The sequence below is a fragment of the Stomoxys calcitrans genome, chromosome 2, assembly GCF_963082655.1.
Source record: "Stomoxys calcitrans chromosome 2, idStoCalc2.1, whole genome shotgun sequence".
Taxonomy (NCBI): Eukaryota; Metazoa; Arthropoda; class Insecta; order Diptera; family Muscidae; genus Stomoxys; species Stomoxys calcitrans.
The window spans coordinates 11636404-11663343 of record NC_081553.1 but is presented as its reverse complement, the minus strand read 5'-3'; the positions used below and the strand labels follow the sequence as shown (position 1 = coordinate 11663343).

General features: G+C 38.8%; 2 long non-coding RNA genes across 3 annotated transcripts; one reads left to right on the top strand and one right to left on the bottom strand.

Annotated features, from left to right (window-relative positions):
- Window positions 1-10358: 10358 nt before the first annotated feature.
- LOC106082826 (uncharacterized) lies at window positions 10359-10718 on the top strand. Its single transcript, XR_001220555.2, has 2 exons — window positions 10359-10483; window positions 10544-10718. It is a non-coding gene; the product is annotated as an uncharacterized LOC106082826 (long non-coding RNA).
- Window positions 10719-23499: 12781 nt separating this feature from the next.
- On the bottom strand, window positions 23500-24754 carry LOC106082821 (uncharacterized). 2 transcript variants are annotated; one of them, XR_009397147.1, is made up of 3 exons: window positions 24123-24137; window positions 23806-24015; window positions 23500-23734 (listed from the first exon to the last, which is right to left on the bottom strand). It is a non-coding gene; the product is annotated as an uncharacterized LOC106082821 (long non-coding RNA). The 2 variants fall into 2 exon arrangements; XR_001220552.2 differs by having other exon boundaries at window positions 23806-24754.
- Between the last annotated feature and the right edge of the window lie 2186 nt (window positions 24755-26940).

Genomic DNA, 26940 nt, shown 5'->3' with positions numbered 1-26940 from the left:
TACTATTTGGTACTGTCATTGTAAATGGAACTAGAGCTCTGAATTTAGGAACTTGGGTACACTATGTCAACTTTAATTAAGCGACTATAAGAGTTTTTGGAAACTTGTACATTTAGGTACTAAAAAAAAGTACTAAAAAAGTACGAAATGGGTAATACAGGGCGGATGGATAGAGGGGGAAAAGAAAAAATGGGAAAATAGTACTGGTGACAGGGGAAAACGTACGTTTAGTACCGCAATTGGTACAGATTGAGCTAGAGGTGTGAAATTTGGCATGTAGGTACAACTAGGAGATATATGAAGGTTGACTAATTGATCTATTCAATATTAGTACATTTTGGTACATTATGTTTTTTTTTACAAATAAAGCTAGAGATCTGAAACTTGGTATACAGGTGCAACTAGGAAAAATGAATAAATGATCTATTCAAAATTCGTACATTTTGATACCAAAATTGGTTCCATTTTGTACTTTCTGTACGGATGGAGGTAGAGGTCTGAAATTTGGCATGTAGGTACAACTTAGAAGTAATGATGGGTGACTAAACGTTTTATTAAAAATTCGTACATTTTGGTACCATTTCGCACTTTCTGTTCAGATGGATCTAGAGGTCTGAAATTTGGCATATATGTAAAACTAGGAAATATATGATGTGTGGCTTAATGATCTATTCCCTAATCGTAGATTGGGTACCAAAATTGGTACCATTTGGTACTATCTTCATAGATAGAGCTAGAGGTCTGAAATTTGGTAAGCGGTCACAACTAGCAAAAATATGATGGGTGACTAAATAATCTGTTCCCAACTCTAACCTTTTGGTACCAATCGGAACCTTCTTAACAGATGCAGATAGAGGTCTGGATTTTGGCATTTAGGTACAAAAAATTTCCGCATTTTGGTACATATACGAGCACATCTTGACCATAAATTTTGGGTGATTGGAAGATTATTCAAAATCATACATTTAGGTACTAAAGCGTACAAAATGGTACACTCTTTACAAATTGAGCTTAAGCACTCAAACTTAGGTACGGTTATACCTTGACAGTCCATATTGGGCGGTAAGAAAAGTTATTTTTAATTCGTGCATTTAGGTACTTAAACATACAAAATGCTACTTTCTTTACAGTGTGATCTTAAACTCTCAAAATTGGAATACAGCTACACCTTGACTATAAATTTTGGACGACCAGAAGATTATTCAAAATCGTCCATTTAGGTACTAAAACATGCAAAATGGTAGTTTCCTTACGAATTGAGCTGAAGCACTCAAAATTGGGATTTATTTATTCCTTGAAAATGTATAATGGGCGACTTAATGATTTTTCTGATGTATTGTTATTCTTGGTACTATTTGGTACTCTATTTACAGAAGGGGAAAGATTTCTGAAAATTTATACGCAATTATTACAAAACTTCATAATATTATTAACTAAGTGACTACCTACGTTTTTGAAAGTCCTACACTAAAAAGGGAGCATCAAAAACGGGGGTATCGAAGCGGTTCACCGGGATGCTAGTATATATATATAAACTTAGCTGCGTATGGATAAAATAAGAATCTTTTAAAAAATTTAGCTCAATATCTCAATTTTTGATGAATGTTGCCTTCATATTTTGACCTTATACGTTATAAATTGTTTTTGCAGAATTTTTTTCTTAAATTTCAAAGCTCCATTTCACCTATGTATATTTCGCTTTTAACATCTTTGCTCTATTTTTCCTGGTTGTTCCAGGCTATCAAATAACCATGTCCATTAACAAAACACTCTTTCTTCCTCTCTCTCTCTTCTTCTCATCTCTTTGACTCCCATAGCAATGGCTGGGGGACCATTTTATCTTTGCAATCGTATAGAATGGTGGAGATTTCATTTATATTTATTCGACTGGGAGGGATTTGAGTGAAGAACTTCCGCTCTATTGAAGAAAAACAACAAGAGAAACGGAAACATCTTTTGATGGCAAACAAATGAAGCAAAACAAAGCTTTCTATGAAATTTAGAATATTTGCAGTGGTTTTTCATCTCCCAATGGATACAACATTGAATGAAATGCAGGCGCGTGCAGACTGTTGGAAGCTAGGAACCTAGGAAGGAAGCTATGAAATTTTAAATATTTTTCACCGAAATCATTTATTTTGTTCATTAATCCCATGGGCTTAACCCCCATGCTCACAGTCATTGCAAAGAGCCGGAATACATGAATTTTTTTGTCAAATTTGATTTGTTTCTGGTAGCGGATGTTTGTTGCTTGACTTTTGCAGTATATTTTAGCATAATAGATGACATCCTATGCGTAGATTTGAGTGTGAGGTTGCGTATGTGTATGATGTACTACGGCCCACATGCGGTAGGTGTTGCTGACAAATTGTTCTTTAATGTGAGTGCAAATATTTTGGGAATATTCATTGAAAAACGGGTGTGCTCTTTTCAGAGTGCTTGAGTGTTGGCATCAGTGTGAGTATTAGCCGAAAACATGGGCAGGCAATGTGGTTGGTAGCTGTTAAACGCCTCTTGCCGGCCCCCAAACGGCATGGACACCTTTGCTTTATCCAGCAAATTTGTTATAGTTTGTGCATGTGTGCTGTGCTGTGGTGTTATAGCAGCGGCAGCGCATCAGTCTGGAACACTATTTCGCACTTCAGACGTCAAACGTTCCATTGTGTCTTTATTTATATGGGTGTAGTAGCTACCCCATGATATATTTCAACCGAATACATCAGGAGAGTTTCTTTGTTAGTATTGTTTGACAGTTTGAAATAACTAAAGCTGCAGGACATAGGGCCGGTCCTAAACTGGTGAATTCACCGGTTTTTTGTGACCAATGACTGGTCCCCGGACTGTCCATATGACCGGAGATTTTAGCATAGACATATAGCCGATAGTGGTCAATAATTTTGAACTGGTCTCTTTACTGGTTTGAAATGATGGTAAACCTGCAGGACATAAGACCGGTCCTAAAGTGGTGAATTTACCGGTTTTTTTTGTGACCAATGACCATTCCCCGTACTATCCATATGACCGGCGATCTTAACATGGACATATAGCTGGAAGTGGTCAATAATTTTGAACTGGTCTCTTTACTAGTTTGAAATGTTGGTAAACCTGCAGGACATAGGACCGGTCCTAAACTGGTGATTTTACCGGTTTTTTGTGACCAATAACCGGTCCCCGTACTATCCATATGACCGGCGAGTGGTCAAAAATTTTGAACTGGTCCCTTTAATGGTTTGAAATATTGGTAAACCTGCAGGACATAGAACCGGTCCTAAACTGGTGCATTTACCGGTTTTTTTGTGACCAATGACCGGTCCCCGTACTATCATATCGCCGATAGTGGTCAATTATTATGGATTGGTCCCTTTACCGGTTTGAAATATTGGTCATTTCACCGGCTTAAAAAAACGGTCATATGCCTGGTTGGAAATATTGGTCACTTCACTGGTTTAAAAATGTCGGTCATTTCACTGGTTTGAAAAATCAGTCATTTTACCTACTAAAAAACCAATCTCGGTTTCAAAAATCGGTAATTTTTGGGATTGTAAATGGTCCATGTTTTGATATAGCTGCCCTATAAATCGATCTTGGATCTTGACTTCTTGAGTCACTAGAGGGCTCAATTTTTATCCGATTTAAAATTGTGCATGAGGTGTTTTGTTACGACTTCCAACAATTGTGTCAAGTGAGGTTCAAATCGGTCCACAACCTGATATAGCTGCCATATAAACAGATCTTGAATCTAGATTTCTTGAGGCATTAGAGAGCGCAATTCTTATCTGATTTGGCTGAAATTTTGCAACAAGTATTTGACTCCCAACAACTATGCTAAGTATGGTTCAAATCGGTCCATAACCTGATATAGCTGTCATATAAACCGATCTGGGGTCTTGAGTTCTTCAGCCTCTAGAGGTTGCCATTCTTATCTGATTTGGCTGACATTTTGTACAACGACTTTTCTCATGAACTTCAACATATGTGTCTATTGTGGTCTGAATCGGTCTATAGCCAGATACAGCTCCCATATAAAACGATCTCCCTATTTTACTTCTTGAGCCGCAATAAAGGGCGCAATTTTTATTCGAATTGACTGAAATTTTACACAACGACTTCTACTACGCAAATTGCAAATTTTGCCCATGAACTAAGGAACACTAAGGAACAGGGGCAAACTTCTCACATATCAATGAGTGCAGTCCGATTCAAGTTTTAAGCTCAATGATAAGGGGCTTCCTTTTTATAAACGAGTCCAAACGGCGTGCCGCAGTGTGACACCTCTTTGGAGAGGTGGCATAGTACCTCACAAATGTTGCCAGCATTAGGAGGGAAAACCACCGCTGAAAATTGTTTCTGATGGTCTCACTAGGATTCGAACCGATTTGGCTTAGATTTTGTACAACGACTTTTCTCATGAACTTTAACATACGAGTCAATTATGGCAGCCCTTCAATGGACTAGAATAACTGGTGATATGACTGGTACTTTATGTATGCAGGTTAAAGTTTAGCCGGAGTAAATATTGAGTAACAACAAGCATGGAGTTCAATAACATCATGCGATTACTAAGCATGGGGATTATATCTGAACGCAGATACAATGACGATGATATGGATAATCACTAGATATCGAGTCTACCTCGAAGTATTGAGAAAGCGGTTCCGAGGTGGAATTAATCCCCAGGGGTGACACAGGGTGGGTTTTTAACTGGTACTGTTGATAACGGAGTCTGGCATAAGGTGAGAGATGTACTCGTCGCATTCGTAAAGCATTTTGCACATCCTAACCCTAGGGTGACACAGGGTGGGTTTTTAACTGGTACCGTTGATAACGGGAGTCTGGCATAAGGCGAGAGATGTACTCGTCGCATGCGTAAAGCATTTTGCACATCCTAACCCGCAAAAAAAACCAATGGGGATCATATCTGACTATATTCGTTCTTGGTGTGTTTGAACTTCACATCAAATTTCAGCTAACTCAGGCAAATTTTGGTGATTTATAAGGCCCAAGAAACCGATATCAGCTATCAAGTCCATGTTTAGGTAACTGAGCTGCTTTTGATTAATGATCATATATCCTGTTTGCTGGGTTATAGTTGTGCTATGTTGATGTAAATATATTTTTGTTGTAAAGTTTTGTGGCATTTCTCGCCGTTTTTGAGCTCGCCGTGTTGTTTTGTGGCTTATGCTCACATTTGCCATTGATAATGAAAATGATGGTGATGTTGCCGTTATTGTGCTGCGCCTTATTGTGTGTTGCTCGGATAGGTGATCGGTGTTGTGCTGCCATCACCATGTCACGCCTTCAGCCACATCCTTCGTCACGGCAATAGCAGCAACAATGCCAAGAACAATGTCATTTCTGTTGCAAGTGTGGTTTGTTCGCACGCTGAGCAAAGAGAAGTCCCTTTGGTGTGCTTTTACCTTTCGTTTTGTGGCTATGTTTGCATGTGCGTGCGTGATGATGATTCTGATGGTAGACAGTGCAGATGCAGTTGGCTATGTGAATGTTTCCACGCAATGGCGCTTTGGTGAATATGCTAATGTAACTAGCAGTGTGTCCCTCACAAAAGCAATTTCTCTATCGAATTGCGAGTGTGGGTGCGTGTAATGCCATTGCAAGTCTAGAGCCGCAAGCATAACTAAAGCAAACAAGTAAAAGCGTGCAAAGTTCGGCCGGGTCGAATCTTGGGAACCCACCACCATGGATTCTGTTAAAAATTTGTACAAAATAAATTTAGTTGAATTGCACAATTTTATTCTACATACCAAACTTCTGTTAAATCGGCAAAAATTAAAGCTTCTAGGAACCGAACAAGGGTGATCGAGAGACCGGTTTATATGGGAGCTATATCAGGTTATAGACCTATTTGAACCGTGCTAGGCACAGTTATTGGAAGTCTTAACAGAACATAGCATGCCAAATTCCAGCCAAATCGGACAAAAATTGCGGCTTGTAAGAGCTCAAGAAGTCAAATCGGGAGATCGGTTACTATGGGAGCTGTATATGGCACAGTTGTTGGAAGTCATAAAGGAACACTACATGCAAAATTGCAGCCAAATCCGACAAATATTGCAGCTTGTAATGGCTCAAGAAGACAAATCGGGGGATGGGTTTATATGGGAGCTATATCACCTTATAGACCGATGTGAACTGTACTAGGTACAGTTGTTGGAAGTCATAACAGAACGCCATCTGCAAAATTTTAGAAAATTACGGCTTCCATGGGCTCAATAACTCAAATAGAAAGATTGGTTTATATGGCAGCTATATCTAAATCTGAACCGATATGGCCCATTTGCAATCCCCGATGACCTACATCAATAGTAAGTATCTGTGCAAAATTTCAAGTGGCTGGCTCTACGAGTTCGACCAAAAATTGCAAATTTTGCCCATGAACATTCCACTCAGGAACAGGGGCAAATTTCTCACATATTAATGAGTGCAGTCCGATTCAAGTTTAAGCTCAAAGATATGGGGCCTCCTGTTTATAGCCGAGTCCGAACGGCATGCCGCAGTGCGACACCCCTTTGGAGAGAAGTTTTACATGGCATAGTACCTCACAAATGTTGCCAGCATTAGGAGGGGAAAACCACCGCTGAAATTTTTTTTCTGATTGTCTCGCCAGGATGCTAACCTCTGTGCTACGGTGGCAGGCCACTACCGTGATTTCGACCGAAGGACGGACATGGCTAGATCGACTCACTCCAGGTGTTACAAATGGAATGGCTAGATTAATATATCCCCATCCTATGGTAGTGGGTATAAAAAACAAATGTTTATACTTTGTATTAAACTAAGGTGTGGAATGCAACACATGTTTATGTTCCATTACAACAACTTGTGGTATTAAATGAAGAACTACATCCACGCCTCTGCATTTGATAAAACGGTGATTTAAAACCTAAAAGCACATCATCCTTTCTTTTGAAAAGGGTACAAAAAAAACTTATTTCTTTTGAAGGTACTAAAACAACCACTGGGAGAGGGCACTAAAACTACCCTTACCATTGGGAAAGGGTATTAAAAAGCACAAATACTACCCTTTCCATTGGGAAAGGGTACCTAAACTACCCTTTCCATTGGGAAAGGGTACTTAAACTACCCTTTCCATTAGGAAACGGTACTTAAACTACTCTTTACATCTGGAAAGGGTACTTAAACTACCATTTCCATTGGGAAAGGGTACTTAAAATACCCTTTCCATTGGCAAAGAGTACTTAAACCGCCCTTTCCATTGGAAAGGGGTACTTATATTACCCTTTCCATTGGGAGAGGGTACTTAAACAACCTTTCCATTGGGAAACGGTACTAAAACTACACCTTTCTTTGGAAAAGGATACAAAAACCTTACCATTGGAAAAGGGTACCTAAACTACCCTTTACATTGGGATAATGTACTTAAACTACCCTTTCCATTAGAAAATGGTACTTAAACCACCCTTTCTATTGGGGACGGGTACATAAACTACCCTCTCCATTGGGAAAAGGTACTTAAACTACCCTTTCCATTGGGAATGGGTACTTAAACTACCCTTTCCATTGCGAGAGGGTGCTTAAACTACCATTTCCATTGAGAAATGGTACTTAAACTACCCTTTCCATAGGGAAGGATGTACTTAGACTACCATTTCCATTGTGAAGTTGTACTTAGACTACCCTTTACATTGGGATAGGGTACTTAAACTACCTTTTCCATTGGGAAAAGGTACTTAAAATACCCTTTCCATTGAGAAAGAGTACTTAAACTACCCTTTCCATTGGTTCAGGGTTCTTTAACTACCCTTTACATTGGGAAAGGGTACTTAAACTACCCTTTCCATTGTGAAGTTGTACTTAGACTACCTTTTCCATTGGGAAAGGGTACTTAAACTACCCTTTCCATTGGGAGAGGGTGCTTAAACTACCCTTTCCATTGAGAAATGGTACTTAAACTACCCTTTCCATTGGGAAAGGGCGCTTAAACTACCCATACCAGTAGAAAGGGTACTTAAACTACCCTTTCCATTGGGATGGGGTACTTAGACTAACATTTTCATTGTGATGTTGTACTTGGACTACCCTTTACATTGGGATAGGGTACTTAAACTACCCTTTTCATTGGGAAAAGATACTAAAACTATCCTTTCCATGTGGAAAGGTACTTAAACTACCTTTTCCATTGGGAAAAGGTACTTAAAATACCCTTTCCATAGAGAAAGAGTACTTAAACTACCCTTTCCATTGGGAAAGGTTACTTATACTACCTTTTCCATTAAACTAAAATTACCCTTAAATTAAATTACAAATACTACCATTTCCATTGGGAAGGGGTACTTAAACTACCCTTTCAATTGGGAAGGGGTACTTAGACTACCATTTCCATTGTGAAGGGGTACATAGACTACCCTTTGCAATGGGATAGGGTACTTAAACTACCCTTTTCATTGGGAAATTGCACTAAGACTACCCTTTCCATTGGGAAAGGGTACTTAAACTACCCTTTCCATTGGGAGAGGATGCTTAAACTACCCTTTCCATTGAGAAATGGTACTTAAACTACCCTTTCCATTGGGAAAGGGTGCTTTAACTACCCATACTAGTAGAAAGGGTACTTAAACTACCCTTTCCATTGGGAAGGGGTACTTAGACTACCATTTTCATTGTGAAGTTGTACTTAGACTACCCTTTACATTGGGATAGGGTACTTAAACTACCCTTTTCATTGGGAAATTGCACTAAGACTACCCTTTCCATTGGGAAAGGGTACTTAAACTACCCTTTCCATTGGGAAGGGGTACATAAACTACCCTTTCCATGTGGAAAGGTACTTAAACTACCCTTTCCATTGGGAAAAGGTACTTAAAATACCCTTTCCATCGAGAAAGAGTACTTAAACTACTCTTTCCATTGGGAAAGGTTACTTATACTATCTTTTCCATTAAAAAGGGTTCTAAAATTACCTTAAATTAAATTACAAATACTACCATTTCCATTGGGAAAGGGCACTTAAACTACCCTTTCCATTGGGAAAGGGTCCATAAACTACCCTTTCCATTGGGAAAAGGCACTTAAACTACCCTTTTCATTCAGAAATTGTACTTAAACTACCCTTTCCATTGCGAAAGGGTACTTAAACTACCCTTTCCATTGGGAAGGGGTACTTAGACTACCATTTCCATTGTGAAGGGGTAATTAGACTACCCTTTCCATTGGGATAGGGTACTTAAACTACCCTTTTCATTGGGAAATTGCACGAAGACTACCCTTTCCATTGGGAAAGGGTACTTTAACTACCCTTTCCATTAGGAAAGGGTACTAAAACTATACTTTGCATTAGAAAGGGTACTTAAACTTTCCTCTCCATCTCGAAAGGGTACTTAAACTACCCTTTCCATTGGGAAAGGTTACTAAAACTACTACATAGGGTACCAAAACATAAAAAGGGCACTTTCCATTGAGAAAGGGTACTTCAACTACCCTTTCCATTAACAAAGTGTACTTAAGCTACGGTGCCGACTGTACAAATATATCGGAGTTATATCTACTTCTGAACCGATTTCGAGAAAAACTTCTCTGATAATATAGTAGTCGTCGAGGAAAGTATTGTGCAAAATTTTGGCAAGATTGGTCAAACAATGCGCTTGCAGTGGCTCTTGGGGTGAAAATCTGGCCATATACATATATGACAGCTATATCTAAATCTGAACCGATTTCTATGAATTTCTCCAGTAATATAGAGAGTCGTAAAAAAATCCTTCCTGCCAAATTTTGAGAGAATCAGTTAGCAAATGACCATTTTATTGCATTATTACTGAAAATCGGACGGACATCTATATGGGAGCTATATCCAGATCTGAACCGATTTCTTCTAATTTCAATAGGCTTCGTCTCTAGGACGAAAAATATGCCTGTACTAAATTTTAAGACGATTGGATGAAAACTGCGACCTGTACTTTGTACACAAATTAACATGGACAGACGGACGGGCGGACGGACAGACAGACAGACGGACGGACAGACATACAGACGGACATAGCTAAATCGAATCCAAAAGTGATTATGAGTCGATCGGTATACTTATCAATGGGTCTATCTCTCATCCTTTTGGGTGTTACAAACTAATTCACTAAGTTATAATACGCTGTTTCACAGTAGTGGTGTAGGGTATGATTAAAGTCGGAGTAGATTTGGAGGTAAGTTCTATATATATTAAAAGTAGTACGTAGATAAGGTGGTGTAGGGTATTATATAGTCGGTTCCGCCCGACTTTTGCCTTTCCTTACTGGTTTCAATTTCATTATAGGAAAAAGTTTGTAGACGTGCATATTCAGGCTGATTATATTAAAATATTAAATTATCTTTAATAGTGGCGATATCTTTTCTTTTGTTTTAGTCAATTGCTATCGCCAAGATGTTCGCAAATCAGTTCGTTTTATTTAACATGGTGATGTTTCTCTTATACATATATAGGGAAATGATTGAGAGTGTTCCAGCCTGTATAGATGAAGTATTTTGTTGTATAAAATATTTGTTGTTCGCTCTGACGTCCTTTTGTTTTTCTTTTTAGTGTTTAATACAGGAGGGATGTTGCCCCACGATCATTTTTAATAGCAAAGATCCAATGGATAAAAGTTGGGCTAACGACTTTTTTAAAATGAATGAATGACAAAATTTAATTTGTTCAGAGAGAATAAAAATTAATTTTTGCCGTGATTGCTAAATAAAAAGTTGCATCTTTTAAATGACGCATTTCCAAGCATCGAAAGCGAAAACGTGAAGCCCCCATATGGGGGAATGAAGTTTCGTGCAAAATGGCTTTCAGAGTTAAGGAGGGCTAGGGTAATAACAAACACTACGTGTAACAAGGCCACCGCAGCTCAGAGATCATTGTCGACCATGACGCTGAATGCCAGGATTCGAATCCTAACGATAACATGAGAAAAAATTTTCAGCGGTGGTTATCCCCTCTGGTGACACTTGTGAGGTACTTTGTTATGTAAAAACGTCTCCACAAAGAGGTATCGCACTACGGCACACGGTTCGGATTCGGCTATAAAAAGGAGGCCTCTTATCATTGAGCTTAAACTTGAATCGGACATCACTTTTTGCTATGTGAGAAGATTTCCCCCTGTTCCTTAATGAAAAGTTCATGGGGAAATTTGCTCAATTTTCCCAAATTGAAAATTTAAACTTTTTGCAATTACAGAAACGGGATTAAGTCTTTTGTGTTCTCCAATGCCATATAAAACACAAAAACAAAAAATTAAACCTCCATGAGAAGAATTATGCAAACACACTCACAGCCATTACAATTCATAAGTGATTAATTTGTTTTTTTTTTTTGTTTTTTGTTAATTACGAAAAGAACAACAATGGCTAAAAGGATTTATGGCATTCTATACAAATATACGAAAGCAATTGCAAACATTGCATAAACGCCAAACAAATGCAAACATGCACGAACAAGCAAATGCAGTGGCGGAGTGGATTTAAGGCCTTACAAAATGTAAGGCATAAAACGAAGCAATGACTTTCTGTTTTATACCCCCCACCATAGGACTAATTTCGTCATTCTGTTTGTAACTCCGCGAAATTTGCGTCTAAGACCCCATAAAGTATATATATTCTTGATCCTTATGACATTTTAAGCCAATATAGCCATGTCCGTCTGTCCGTCCTCTTCGAAGGCGCAAAGCTAGCCACTTCAAATTTAAGAAAAATACTTCTTATTAGTGTAGGTCGGTTGGTATTGTAAATGGACCGTATCGGTACAAGTTTTGATACAGCTGCCATATAAACTGATCTTGGATCTTGATTTCTTGATCCACTGGAGGGCGCAGTTCTGATCTGATTTGGCTGAAATTTTGCACGAGGCGTTTTGTTATGACTCCCGATAACTGTAGCAAGTATGGTTCAAATCGGTCCATAGCCTCATATAGCTGTCATATAAACCGATCTTGAATTTTGACTTCTTGAGCCTCTAGAGGGCGCAATTCTTATCTGATTTAGCTGAAATTTTGCATGACGTTTTTTGGTTTAAATCAGTCCATAAACTGAGATCTTGATTTCTTTAGCTTCTATTGGCCGCAATTATTATCCGATTTGGCAGAAATTTTGTACAACAGCTTCTCCCATGACCTTCAAGAACCGTGTAAAGTATGGTCTGAATCGGTCTATAGCCTGATACAGCTCTTATATAAACCGATCTCCCTATTTTACTTTTTGAGCTAAAGGGCGCAATTCTTATTCGAATTGGTTGAAATTTTACAAAATTTCTTCCACTACTTCTACATATAATTCAATTATGGATCAAAATGAGATATTGCTATGATAGCATAGGAATTCTTTTTTTTATCCTTTTTTGCCGTAAAAGAGATACCGGGAAAAGATCTCGAGAATAGCGATCCATGGTGGAGGGTATATAAGAATCGACCCGGCCGAACTTAGCATGCTTTTGCTTGTTATACCTACCACCGAAAGCTATGACTATACTGATTTCGTTTCGAAATACTTATTACCGATCTTACAAAGTATATTTATTTTTGGTTGTAGTAAAATTCAGAGATAATCTTGCCATGTTCGTCTGACCGAACGTATATGTCCGGTGATCACGCTGCAGTCTTCGAAAACGAAGATATGGAGCTGAAACTATGCATAACATTTTTTTTTGGCCATATTCACATAAGGTTCCAATATGGATTATATCAGAATATATCTTGAACAATATAGACCGATCGCTCCTAATGCTGGCGACATTTGTGAGGCACTGTACTATTGAGTATAGCAGAGTAAATCTTTTCTTATATCCTTTTTTGCCTAAGAAGAGAAGCCGCCAAAAGAACTCGACAAATGCGATCCATGGTGGAGGGTATATAAGATTCGGCCCGGCCGAACTTAGCACGCTTTTACTTGTTATAGCTGAGTCCAAATGGCGTGCCGCAGTGCGACCTCTTTGGAGAGAAGTTTTTTACATCAAACATTTTTTTTTCTGATGGTCCCGCCAGGATTCGAACCCAGGCCTTCAGAGTCAAAGGCGGACATGCTAACCTCTGCGCTACTGTGGCTTCTGGGTACGCTCCTTAGTACTTCACTTCCAATTCAGTTTAATGTCTAGGATCACTCCTAAGTATTTGCCCTTGCCCGATATCAAAATCGTTCTATTGAGGAAACGTGGTGCGTAAATTGTCCACCTTCCTCTTTCTCATGAACAGGCAGATTTCAGTTTTCTCTGGATTAACATTGACACCCCTGGGTCTAGCCCAGTCGTTTGCCATCTGCAAGACCCTTTCGTCCCTTCTGCATAGCTGGTTCGGATCCTTACCTCTTAAATGTATTATAACATCGTTTGTGTATCAGACGGGTTGAAATCCCTCCGCAGTCAGCATCCGTAATAGGCCATTTATGGTGGTCACACATAGGAGTGGGGATAAAATGCCCCCCTGTGCCGTGCATTGTGCAACTTTTACCCTTTCATTTATGTCATGGGACACACAATTTATCCAACCGTTTCTTAGCATAAGAAATCAAGACCAAAGATCGGTTTATATGGCAGCTATATCAAAACATGACCCGATTTGAACCATACTTAACGCAGTTGTTGGAAGTAATACCAAAACACCACGTGCAAAATTTCACTCAAATTGGCTGATAATTGCGCCCTCTAGAGGCTCAAGAAGTCAAGACCCAAGATCGGGCAGCTATATCAAAACATGGACCGATTTAACCCATTTACTATCCCAACCGACCTACATTAATAAAATGTATTTGTGCAAAATTTCAAGCGCCTAGCTTTACTCCTTCGAAAGTTAGCGTGCTTTCGACAGACAGACATGGCTAGATCGACTTAAAATGACATGACGATCAAGAATATATAAACTATATGGGGACTGAGACGCATATTTCGGGGTGTTACAAACAGAATGACGACATTCATGACATTTATTACCCGATTTTGCTTAGTATACCCCATCCAATGGTGGAGGGTATAAAAAAATCCATACAATCGGATATTGTTCGGCTGCAGGTTATCCGTTTTAATTACAAATAGAAAAACAAAAAAAAAAAAACTTTTTTAAGTTAGGCAGAGAATCGCGATTTCTTATGGGCAGCAGTTGGGGAAGTGTGTTATGTTTTAATGGTAGGATGTTTTCATTTGGTAGAAATATATAAGGTGAAGTAATTTTCTTTCTTTCTGTGCTACAAAGGGAAAATACTCTTAGGAGCATAGTTTCAACCTGGAAGACATACCTTTTTTGACAACTCCTACTGATGAGTTTGGGTGCTACCAAACGAAATCGGGATCTAGGAAACCAGTCAAATTCTATAACATAGCAAACAAGTAAAAGCGTGCTAAGTTCGGCCGGGCTGAATCTTATGTATCCTCCACCATAGATCGCATTTGTCGAGTTCTTTGCGCGGTATCTCTTTTTAGGCAAACAAAAAATAATGGAAATGGGTATGCAATTGCAGATATATTAAGTTATAGTCCTATAGTAAATTGTAAAGTAAATTGAAAGTTGAAGACCATAGTGAAGTCATTGCGTAATATTTCAGTCCATTCGCATAAGAATTACGCCTTGTAGGGGATCAACGAGCATATTCGGTTGATCGGTTTATATGGGAGCTGTATCTGGCTATAGATCGATTAAAACCATATTGGACACGTATGTTGAAGATCATGGGAGAAGCCGTTGTACAAAATTTCAGCAAAATCGGATGGGAATTGCGCCCTCTAATGGCTCAAGAAATCAAGATCCAAGATTGGTTTATATGACAGCTATATCAGGTTATGGACCGATTTCGACCATACTAACTACAGTTGTGGGAAGTCATAACAAAACACTTCACACCAAATTTAAGCCAAATCGGATCAATACTCATCCGATTTGGCCTCTAGTGGCTCAAGAAGTCAAGACTCAAGATCGGTTTATATGGAAACTATATCAGGTTATGAACCGATTTAAACCATACTTAGCACAGTTTTTGGAAGTGATACCAAAACCCAGTATGCCATATCAGATAAGAATTGCGCTATCTAGATGCTCAAGAAGACCCAAGATCGGTTTATATACCAGCTATACCAAAACACGGACATGGCACATTTACAACCGAACCGACCTACACTAATAGGAAGCATTTGTGCAAAATTGCAAGTGGCTTGCTTTACTCCTTCGAGAGTTAGCGTGTTTTCGATAGATGGACGGACGGACAACCGGACAGAAATGTTTGTCAGAAAAACTTTTAAAGAATTCTGTGTCTCCAAAGTCGGAGTCAAGCAATCTTCAGAATCAGAGTCGAGTAAAAATTGCTCGACTCCACAGCTCTATTTTCGATATAGCTCTCATATAAATCGATAGGCCAATTTAAGGTGTTCGATCCATTAATGCCGTATTTATTACCCGATTTCGCTGAAAATTAGCATAGCGAGTTATGCTAGGCCTCTCGTTATCCGTGTGGACTATGGAATACATCGGAATTTATTTGCATATAGCAGTCATATATACCGATCTCTCGATTCAGAGTCTTGGACCCACAAAACGCACATTTATTACCCGATTTTGCTGAAATTATAACAGTTGTTTACAGCCAGTACATCATCCTTCCCCACTTCCAAACCTTCAAACTGAGGCGGCAGCCCTTGCCGATGAAGGAATCTATCGGGTCAATCCGGTATGTACAACCGGCTGCCATGGGATTGAACCTTCGTCTGCACCAGTAGATGGTCACAGGGTTCTTTTCGTCATATTCCTAAGTTAAGAAGCTAAGAGTTGAAGCTGCGTAGGCTTACGCTGAGATGTAAGTAAACAAGTAAAACAGTGATAAGTTCTGTCGGGTCGCATCTTGGGTCACCATCACCATGGATTCCGCTAAAAACTTACCTTTATTAACTCAGATGGTACTTGAATTATTTTGCAACTATTAAATCGAGAATTGATTGCGGCTTCTGTAGTCTCAAGAATTCATATCAGGGTATCGGTATTTAGGGAGGCCTATATCAGTATATCCAAATGTCAGTCAAATCTGAGTCCCACGACGTATGGTCTAGATCGGTCAATATTTGGATATAGTTGTCATTTATACCATTCTCTTGATTTAAGGTCTTGGGACCATAAAAGAATTATTTATTACGCGATTTCTTTGAAGTTCGGTACATTGTATTATGTTAGACCCTGTTCTTTAATGGAATGTTCAAATTTGTATATATGAATATACCAATTTCTCTTTATATGGTCTTGCGCCAATGGAAAATGCATTTATTTTCCGATTTCGCTGAAATTTAGCACAGTGTCATTTTAGGCCGACTGAACTTTGGTTACCCAAAGTCGGAATTGGTAACACTTCGTGTCGACTACCCTGCAAAGTGTAGACTAATCAAAAACAAACTTTGGCACTAAAGGCCTCCAATAAATGAAGTTCGCCTCTTGCTTGAAACTTTTAAATGGCATTACCATACATGACGTATTGAAAGAGTCCTTGGACATACAAATAATTAAATTCGTTTGCAAATCGAAGTATAAGAACAAACAAATATAAATATAAACAATGTAGAGAACAGCTTGAAACAACTGTTGAATATTAAATAACGAAATACGATTCAAGGCAAAGCATTATCCCAATGCAGCATTCACAGATGTTCATTGAATATTTTACAATTGATAATTGATACTGGGGCAAAAGACAAATACCAACAAATGTGTGCCAAAGGAGTTTAATAATAAAGATTGAATGTAAATTATGAGCTGAAAGTAAAAGAGGAGTTCAAGAAGTCATAATGGTAGATCGGTTTATTTGGAAGCTGCATCTAAATAAGGAGTGGTTTGGCTCATTTACAAAACAGACTAAAGTCGGATTTGTGCTACATTTTGAGCATTTAGCACAGATTCGACAAACAGACGGACGGACAGTGCTGAATGTAAAAGAAGGAGTTCAAGAAGTCATAATGGTAGATCGGTTTATTTGGAGGCTGTATGTAAATATGGAGGGACTTGGCTAATTTACAAAACAGACTAAAGTCCGATTTGTCCTACTTTTTCAGCATTTAGAACAGTTTGGACAAACAGCTGGACTTAAAATATCAAAGCGATATTGAATAGATCTTCTTTATATGGTCTTAAATCACTATTTCAAAGTCTTATATATAAAATTCAATTTGTGATTGTTTAAAATTTTCACAAATTGTGTAGGTTGGTCTGGAAGGAAACATAGGCTATATAATTTTTTGATATCCGAGGGGGGGCGGACCCTCCCCCTTACCCTAAAAGTACTACCCAAAAATAAAAGTGAACCGATCGGGACAATTTGAGATTCCAATGAAATGTACTCAAGAGTAGAGTACGAATTTCATAATAACAGTTGGGTCCAAGTACCTGGGGGGCCGCCCCAGCCCCAAAACTCCTTAAAATAGGTTTATTTGACGATTATGACCATATGGGACTCAAATGAATGGTATTCGGGAGTAGATTACGAATATGACCAGGAAGTAGGAATAGGCTTTATAATTTCTTGATAACGGAAAGGGGCGGTCCCTACACCGTTACCCCAAAAACACCTTCCAAAATCAAAAGTGGGCCGATAGGGACAATATGGGTATCAAATGAAAAGTATGCAGGAGTAGATAAGGTATCTGGCATACAAATTCATGTCGAAGTGTAGGGGGTCACCCCACCCCCACAAAAACGCCCAAAATGGGCACATTAGCCAATCACGGATATATGGGACTCGGGTTGTTTGTTACGTATAGACTGAAAAACAGCAGAACCGATTTTCTCGAAATTTTCGCATATTGTGTAAGTTGGTCTAGAAGGAAACATAGGCTATATAATTTGTCGCTATCGGAAGGGGGACGGACCCTCCCCCTTAGCCAAAAACACAACCAAAAAACAAAAGTAGACCGATCGGGACACTATGGGACTCAAATGAAAGGTATTCAGGAGTAGAGTATGGATTTCATAATAAAAGTCCAAGTACCTGAGGAGCCGCCCCAGCCCCAAAACCCCTTAAAATAGGTTTATTTGACGATTATGACAATATGTGACTCAAATTAAAGGTATTCGGGAGTAGATTACGAATATGGTCACGAAGTAGGAATAAGCTTTATAATTTATTGATAACGGAAGGGGGCGGGCCCTCCAACGCTACCCCAAAAACACCACCCAAAATCGAAAGTGGACCGATAAGGACAATATGTGTATCTTATGAAAAGTATGCGGGAGTAGACAACAAATCTGGAAAACAAATTCATGTCAAAGTATAGTCGGTCTCCCCACCCCCACAAAAACGCCCAAAATGGGCACATTAGCCAATCACTGATATATGCCACTCGATTTGTTTGTTCCGTATAGACTGAAATTTTTGCATATTGTCTAGGTTGGTCTAGAAGGAAACATAGGCCATATAATTTGTCGCTATCGGAAGGGGGACGGACCCTCCCCCTTATGCCATAAACACAACCAAAAAACAAAAGTGAACCGATCGGGACACTATAGGTATCAAATGAAAGGTATTGGAGAGTAGAATACGAATATGGTTTTCAAATTTGAGTCCATGTACCCATCGGGACGCCCCAGCCCCAAAACTCCCCCAAACAGACACATTGGACGTTCATTTCAATATGGGGCTCAAATGAAAGGAAAGGAGTAGATTTCAAATCTGACATACAAAATCAGATCGACGTATAGGGGGTCACGACAACCCTCAAAAATGCCATTAGACCCATTATGACTATACGATACTTGGCTGAAATGATTTTCTTAAAATTTTCATAGATTGTATACGTTTGTCTGGAAGGAAATATAGGCTAGTTAATTTTTAGATATCGGGTGGAGGCGCACCGGAAGGAGGCGGACATGCTAACCTCTGCGCTACGGTGGTCTCCTCCAGAAAACTAATATGGTATTAAAAGTTGGGTCCAAGTACCCAGCGGGCCCCCCAACCCCAAAACTCCTCCTCTAAATAGATATATTCGAAGTTCTGTCCATATGGGACTCTAATGGAAAGTATTACGCAATAGATTACAAATATAGCACAAAACATAAGGTCCAAGGAATGGGAGGTGGCCCACGCCCAAATACCCTCAAATGGCCATATAAGCCGACCATAGCTATATGGGACTCATGGGATTATGAATATGACATTAAAATTTGCGTTCAAGTCTAGGTGGCGCTTTTCCTCCTAAAGATACGTCAACTTGGTTATTTGACCCATTATAACAATATGGGACTCAAATAAAAGGTATTTGAGAGTAAAAAACGAATTTTGGAGGCAAGTGTTTTTGGGTGGTACGCCCTAAAGCACCCCCTGAACTGAACCTCATTTTCGTTGGGAATAAAGAACGAATTTGATATCAATGTTCAGTGCAAAGTGCCGATGGCCGCCGCAGCCCCAAAACACCCTCTAAATGGTTCATATTTACCGGCCATGGCAATTTGGAGCCCAAATTAAGGGAATTTGGAAGTGCAGCACGAATTTGATATCCATATTTGATATAAAATGACTGAGATGTCATCACTCCCCCCTGAGAACATTACCCTAAGGAATAATATTTCCAACAGGAACCGAGAAGCGGCAAATTCTCTCACACCAATGATTGCTTTCCGATTCAAATTTAAACTCAATGATAAGGAATTTTTTTTTATAGCCGAGTCTAAACGGCGTTTCGCAGTGCGACATCTCTTTGGGGAAAAATTTTTAAGTGACCATGCATGGCATTGTAACTCGGAAATGTCGCCAACAATAAGAGGGGTTAAACACCGCTTTGTACGATGTTCTCGCCAGGATTCGAACGCATTCAGCGTTGTAAGCTACAATGGCACGAATTCGATATCCGCATTCAGGGTGAAATGTCTGCAACCTAAAAAGGTATTAGAGAGTTACAGAAGGCGCAGCGGAGCGGGCCCGGTTCGGCTAGTAAATAAACGTCGTTACGTGACATCGTGTCCCTTTGCAAATTGCTGAATTCAATAAATTTTTTCTGTTAAAGACCATATTCGAAATTAATGAACGCTTCAGTTACATAAAAACGGCTAAGCTTAATAATGCATTTGCATTAGCACATAACACTTTCAGTCCATCATTATGGACACATTAAAGTACCTGTTAATAGTTAAAATATTCCTGAGTGTGTTTCTTCTACCAATATCAATGATTGAGATCATAGAAGTGGATGAATTTCAGCCAGACCCTACATGTTTGGGCACTGCCCAAGAGGTAAAACCTTAGAAATTCTCTTTCGATGTTATTGTGATGTTATTGTGATGTTCATTGATTTCGTTATTCTTTACGTAGTGTGAGGTTCGACCCCATTGTTGTTTATCCAGGTTCACCATTGGCAGTGGTTCCTCGCATGAAAAACTATCCACACCTAGAAAGACTTGGAATAGATTAGGACCAATATGGGGATAATTACAACGAAGAATGAAAAATGTGTTCATACTAGCTGGACAGGGCCCGCTCCGCTGCGCCTTCTTTTACTTTATATGGAACAAAATTATCCTTTGCGTTTTTATTTTTGACAATTAAAGCGCTTTGAGTGAAAAACCATGCTACGAAAATAGTTTGTGTATATAGCTTGAGAAACAGTATAACAATATAAAAGCCTTTATCTGAATTCCATATGATCATTCGTTCGGAGGGTTTATGGTCATTTAAGTTTGGATGCTTACGACTTATTTTAGCTTAAAAGACTTTATTGGAGACCGATCTTCTCATATGGATTTTGGTAGTGGGAAGTGCCCCAGGGTGGCGGTTGGTGGGTTAGGGGTGGTGTGGACCCCTCAGTAACGTGGTCCCGTAAGTGGGTATGAACTTCCAGCCTTACTCCCACATACCTTTCATTTGGGCAACATATTGCCACTTAGCCCTGAAAAAATATTAGCGTCGTGCTCTAACCTCAAAAACCATTTTTAAAACCCCATATTGCCATTGGTTTAAGGGGAGTTTAAGGGATGAGGCGTCCCCCAGACTCTTGGCCCCAAATTGTTTATTAAATTCGTTTTTAAATCTCAAACACCTTTCATTTGAACTACATATTACTATGGTCGCTAAATTTTTACTATTTGGGGGCAGTTTTGGGGGAAGGGGCGGTACCCCAAATACACGCTTCCACTTTTGGATATCTGATTCGTATTATACTCCCAAATACCTTTATTTGAGTCCCATATTGCGTCGGTCAGTAAATAATTGCTGTTTATGGGTTGTTTTTGGGGAAAGGGTAGACACCCAGAAAATTGGTTTCGAAAGTGGGTACCAATTTCGTGCTCTACTCTCCAATACCTTTTACTTGAGCCCCACTTTGACAGGGTCGGTAAAAATATCCGATTTAGAGGTGTTTTGGGGAGTGAGGTGGTCGCCCAAACACTTGGCCCTGGAAATATGCTCTACTCTCAAATATCATTTATTTGAACCCCATATTGCCATTGGCCTCAAAATTGGATATCAAATACGTTTGGTTATACCTTTTATTTAACCCCCTTACTGCAAAAGTCAGCCAATATGTCCGGATTGGGGTATGGACCCTAAATACTATCGCCCAAATACTTAGCCCTGGAAATATATCAGCTCCACTCTTGCTCCACTCTCAAATATCATTTATTTGAACCCCATATTGCCATTGGCCTCAAAATTGGACATCAAATACTAATTGTTAATCTCAAATACCTTTTATTTAAACCCCTTTACTGCAAAAGTCAGCAAATATGTCCGGTTTTGGGGTATGCACCCTAAAAACTATCAATATCGAGCTCCACTCTCTTTAAGACCCAAATTGTCATGGTGAGCACATACGTCCTATTTGTGGGTGGAATGGCGTTTAGACAGTTGGTTGATATCAAATTCGTAGTCTACTCCCAATTACCTTTCATTTGAGCCCCATATTTCCATAGTCGTGAGACATGACCGTTTTGAGGGCTGTTTTAAGGGATGGGGCGGCCACTCAGTGATGTGGCCCTGAAAATATATACCAGATTCTTGTTCTACTTTAAAATACCTCTTATTTGAGCCCCATATTGCAATGGTCAGCAAATTCGTCCTATTTGGTTGGTTTTATGTGGTTGGGATGGCCCACTTTTTCCCGAACATTGATATCAGATTCGTGCTTTACTCCCAAAGACTTTTCATTTGAGCCCCATATTGCTATGGTCGTAAATTTGTGATCTTAGGGGGGTTTTTTGGAGAAGGGGTGGACCCCCAAAAACTTGGTCCCACATTTGGATGGTAAATTCGTAATATACTCGCAAATACCTTTCATTTGAGGCCCATATTGCCATTGTCAGTAAATATGTCCGATTTAGGGTGGTTTTGGGGGTTGGGGTGGTCCACCAAATACTTGGTCCGGAAATTGGATATCAGATACGTTTTCTACTTTTAAATACCTTTCATTTGAGTCCCATATTGTCGTGATTGGACTATATATATATATATATATATATATATATATATATATATATATATATATATATATATATATATCTGGTAGGTTTTGGGGGTGGGGCGGCCCCCTAAGTACCCAACCGAAATTTGGATTTGTCATTCCGTTTGCAACACATCGAAATATCCATTTCCGACCCTATAAAGTATATATATTCTTGATCAGCGTAAAAATCTAAGATGATCTAAGCAGGTTAAGTTCGAAGATGGGCTATATCGGACTATATCTTGGTATAGCCCCCATATAGACCGATGCTCCGATTTAGGGTCTTTGGCCCATAAAAGCCACATTTATTATCCGATTTTGGTGAAATTAAAGGCAGTGACTTGTGTTAGGCCCCTCGACGTCCTTCGTCAATTTGGTCCAGATCGGTCCAGATTTGGATATAGCTGCCATATAGACCTATCCTCCGATTTAGGGTCTTAGGCCCATAAAAGGGGCATTTATTGTCCTATGTCGCCGAAATTTGAAACATTGAGTAAGGTTAAACCCCTTGATATAGTTCTGCATTATGGCACAGATCGGTCCAGATTTGGATATAGCTGCCATATAGACCGATCTCTCGATTTAATATATTGGGCCCATAAAAGGTGCTTTTATTGTCCGATGATGCCGACAGAGATTTGGGACAGAGAGTTAAGTTAACCCCCTCCACATATTTTTGCAATTTGGTCTAGATCGATCATGATTTGCATATAGCTGCCATATAGACCAATATCTCGATTTAAAGTCTTTGCTCCAAAAAAGGCGCATTTATAATGCGATTTAACTGAAATGTTACACATTGACTTATGCTAGGTTTTTCGACATCCATGTTGTATATGGTTTACATCGGTTTATTTTTAGATATAGCTACTAAAAAGACCAATATTTTGTTATACACAATCGAACAATGACTTGTACTAGTTAGTAGTTGGTCCAAATCGGAACAAATTTCGATATAACTGCTATGGGACATAAGGTATACAATTTTATCCGGATTTTGATGAAAGGTGGTTTACAAATATACCCGAGGTGCTGGGTATCCAAAGTTCGGTCCGGCCGAACTTAACGCCTTTTTACTTGTTTTTTCTTAAAAACTGTAATACTCATAGATATCGTACTTTAATAATATATATATATTTTTGTAAAAAACACTCGCAATATAAAACAACGATTATAACTTTCTTTAGTTTCTAATGTTGGCATTTATAATTTAGAAATATTTAACTTGAGTGGGTTGAAAGTATTCTCTATAACGTTTTCTTCACTATCATGTTTGAAGGCTTTGGCCTTTCCCAATTGTAGCTTAACTTTAATCTTTATTGGAGGACAGCAATCAGGCATGCGAATACACTGAAATGTATAAAAGATATAAATAATCAGACTTTGTTTGATTATTTTTAAATAAATCTTAACAATCTCACATCGAACAAAGTGCCTGGACAGGTGGCAATTGTGTAAATATTGAATTGTCTACTGCCTTCTTCATTTTGACTTTGAAAATCGGAATAATATTTGAGAGAAAGTTTCTTTTAAATTTCTCAAAAATAATTTCTCAAGCTTTTATAAAGCCCAGACTTAAAACTTGACTGTACTTAACTAGTTTTGGTAAGGTTAATAGTTATTGCACCCTTCTGGCAAGAAAGAAAATTATATTCAATTTATTATCGACTCCACTCCGTAAATTTTATTCTTTCAGAGCCTTTTTAAAAATATTTTCTTTTTGGAAAATGATGTATACTTTTCCTGCGTTTGCATAAACTCATCTTATGGCTCACCATTATGTCCAGCATAAATAAAACGATGATAGACAGGACCATTTATAGAGCTAAACTTTGGGAACTTTAAAAATGCGGCATGTCGGCTTGCATTAATGAGAGATAACATCTTAAGAAAATCGAATAATGCAACATCCCCAAACGACAGCAACTGTTATTATAATTATTCGAGAACACATTATCAAAAAATCTTACAATGCATACAACAGAGCAGTTTTTGAGTATAACCCAAATAAAAAAAAGCCATTCCACCTCCTGACGATCACTATTATGTATCTTTGTTTTGATGTTATTAAACAAGAGTATCAAGGAATCTCGTGTCAAAATTCTAGCATGATAGAAGAAAAAAATGCCACTTATCTACCCTTTTATAATCTACACCGCTACTGTCTTATGGGGTATTACAACTTAGTGAATATGTTTGTTGTAGCCAACGGGACAAGAGATAGAGTCTTCATTTAGTAAGCCGATCGGCAGAGAATCAATTACTGCTTGCAAATTTTGCCCATGAACATTCCACTAAGGAACAGGGGCAAACTGCTCACATATCAATGAGTGCAGTCCGTTTCAAGTTTAAGCTCAACGATAAAGGGCGTCCTTTTTAAAGCCGAATCCGAACGGCGTGCCGCATTGCGACACCTCTTTGGAGAGAAAATATCCATTCATTTGTCGGTGCATTTTATTTTGAGAACAAAGGATAGATCTCGTTTTTGGTTGGTATTTATTCAAATTTTAAGCTTAGAGATTTATGGGTCGATTATGGATGGCAACCTTAGTTCAATTGCGTTGTCAGTTGACAATTTTGCATTACGGATGGTAACTTTTAACTGAAGTTGCCAATGCCAGTTGCTAAAATCGTATATTTCGGCCACCACCTTTAGTAGTTTGTAGCTCTGTTGTTTTTATTAGGAAATAAGTATTGAAATTAAAAGGAAATTAATTTTTTGTGTTCAAATTGTTCAAATTGTTTGTTTATTACGAGTGTGTTGGTGTTTGAAGCCTTGACTATCTTTAAAATCGTCAGAAATCAACAATTCTTGATATAAGAAAAATATAAGAAAAAATGGAGGCAAACCCAAATGTAGCACGGGTTGTGCGGGTGTAAAAAAAAACTTTGCCGCCCACTTTCGAAGGATAGTGTGAAAAGGGTTTAAAACAAGTAAAAAGGCATTAAGTTAGACCGGGCCGAACTTTGGATACTCACCACCTCGGGCATATATGCATACCCCATTTCGTCACAATCCGGTGAAAATTGGATAACTTAAGGAACTCACTGTTTCAAATTTTAGCGAAATTGGGAAATAAATAAAGCTTTTATGGGCTTCAGTCGCCTTATCGGCAGATCGGTCTATATGGCAGCTATATCTAAATACAGTCTGATCAGAACCATATTAAGGTCAGGTGTTAGGAGGCGAAAAATAACTCACTGTTTAAACTTTTAGTGAAATCAATTAAAAAATAAAGCCTTTATGGGATTCAGACCCTTTATCGGCAGTTCGGTCTATATGACAGCTATATCTAAATATAGTCCGAACTCAACCATTTATGGGCCAGTTGTCGGGAAGCCTTAAGCTACCCACTATTTCAAATTTCAGCAAAATCGGATGAAAAATCAGCCATCATCCCCCTTATCGGGAGGTCGGTTTATATGGCAGCTATATCTAAATAAGGACCGATCTATATCTAAATAAGGACCGATCTAATCCATATTTAGGTCAGATATCGGGAGACTTAAAATAACTCACTGGTGTAAATTACAGCCAAATCGGATAAAAAATAAAGCTTTTATGGTCTTCAGACCCTTTATCGGGAGACCGGTTAATATGGCAGCTTTATCTAAATATAGTCCGATTTGAACCATATTGTCAGTTGTCGGGAAATCTAAAACTACTCACTGTTTCAAATTTTAGCAAAATCGGATGAAAAATAAAGTTTTTATGGGTATTAGATCCTTTATCGGAAAATCGGTCTCCCCCTAAGGGGCCTCCTTTTTATAGCCGAGTCCGAACGGCGTGCCGCAGTGCGACACCTCTTTGAAGAGAAGTTTTACATGGAATTGTACCTCACAAATGTTGCCAGCATTAGGAGGGGAAAGCCACCGCTGAAAATTTTTTCTGATGGTCTCGCCAGGATTCGAACCCAGGCGATCAACGTCATAGACGGACATGCTAACCTCTGCGCTGCGGTGGCCTCCGCAGCAGCAAATGACTTCTATTTATTCCCGTACGTAAAAAATAAAATGAGACGTCAACGTTTTTCGAAACCCGAAGAAGCGGTTGATGCGTTCAGAATGCATGTTTTGGAGATACCTTAATCAGAGTGGCAAAAGTGCTTCGACATTTGGTTCAAACGCCTACAAAAGTGTATAGATCTTGGAGGGGAATATTTTGAAAAACAATAAAGCGATTTTCGGTGATTAATATTTGTTTTTGTTTTCTAATTCCGAAATATGAAATGAAACTAAACTATTGGCCGGATCGCTTTGAATTTTTTTTTAACGATTATAGATTAAATTTCCTTGGAATACATGTCGGGTATACTTCCCATGGACCATTAGGAAATAATTTCAGTTTGAATATGAAAAAGGAACCCCAGGGTCTTTCTCACCCGCCGGAGGGTGCAAAAACTAAAACAGGTAAGGAAGACATGAGTCGAGCGGTACTGACTATATAGTACCCTACACCTACCCTATAAGTGGAAATTGGGAGCATTATCTTATTCTGAACAGAATTTTATAGACTTTGGTGGAGGTTTCCAGGTGAGTCCATGTATCTGGTGGTC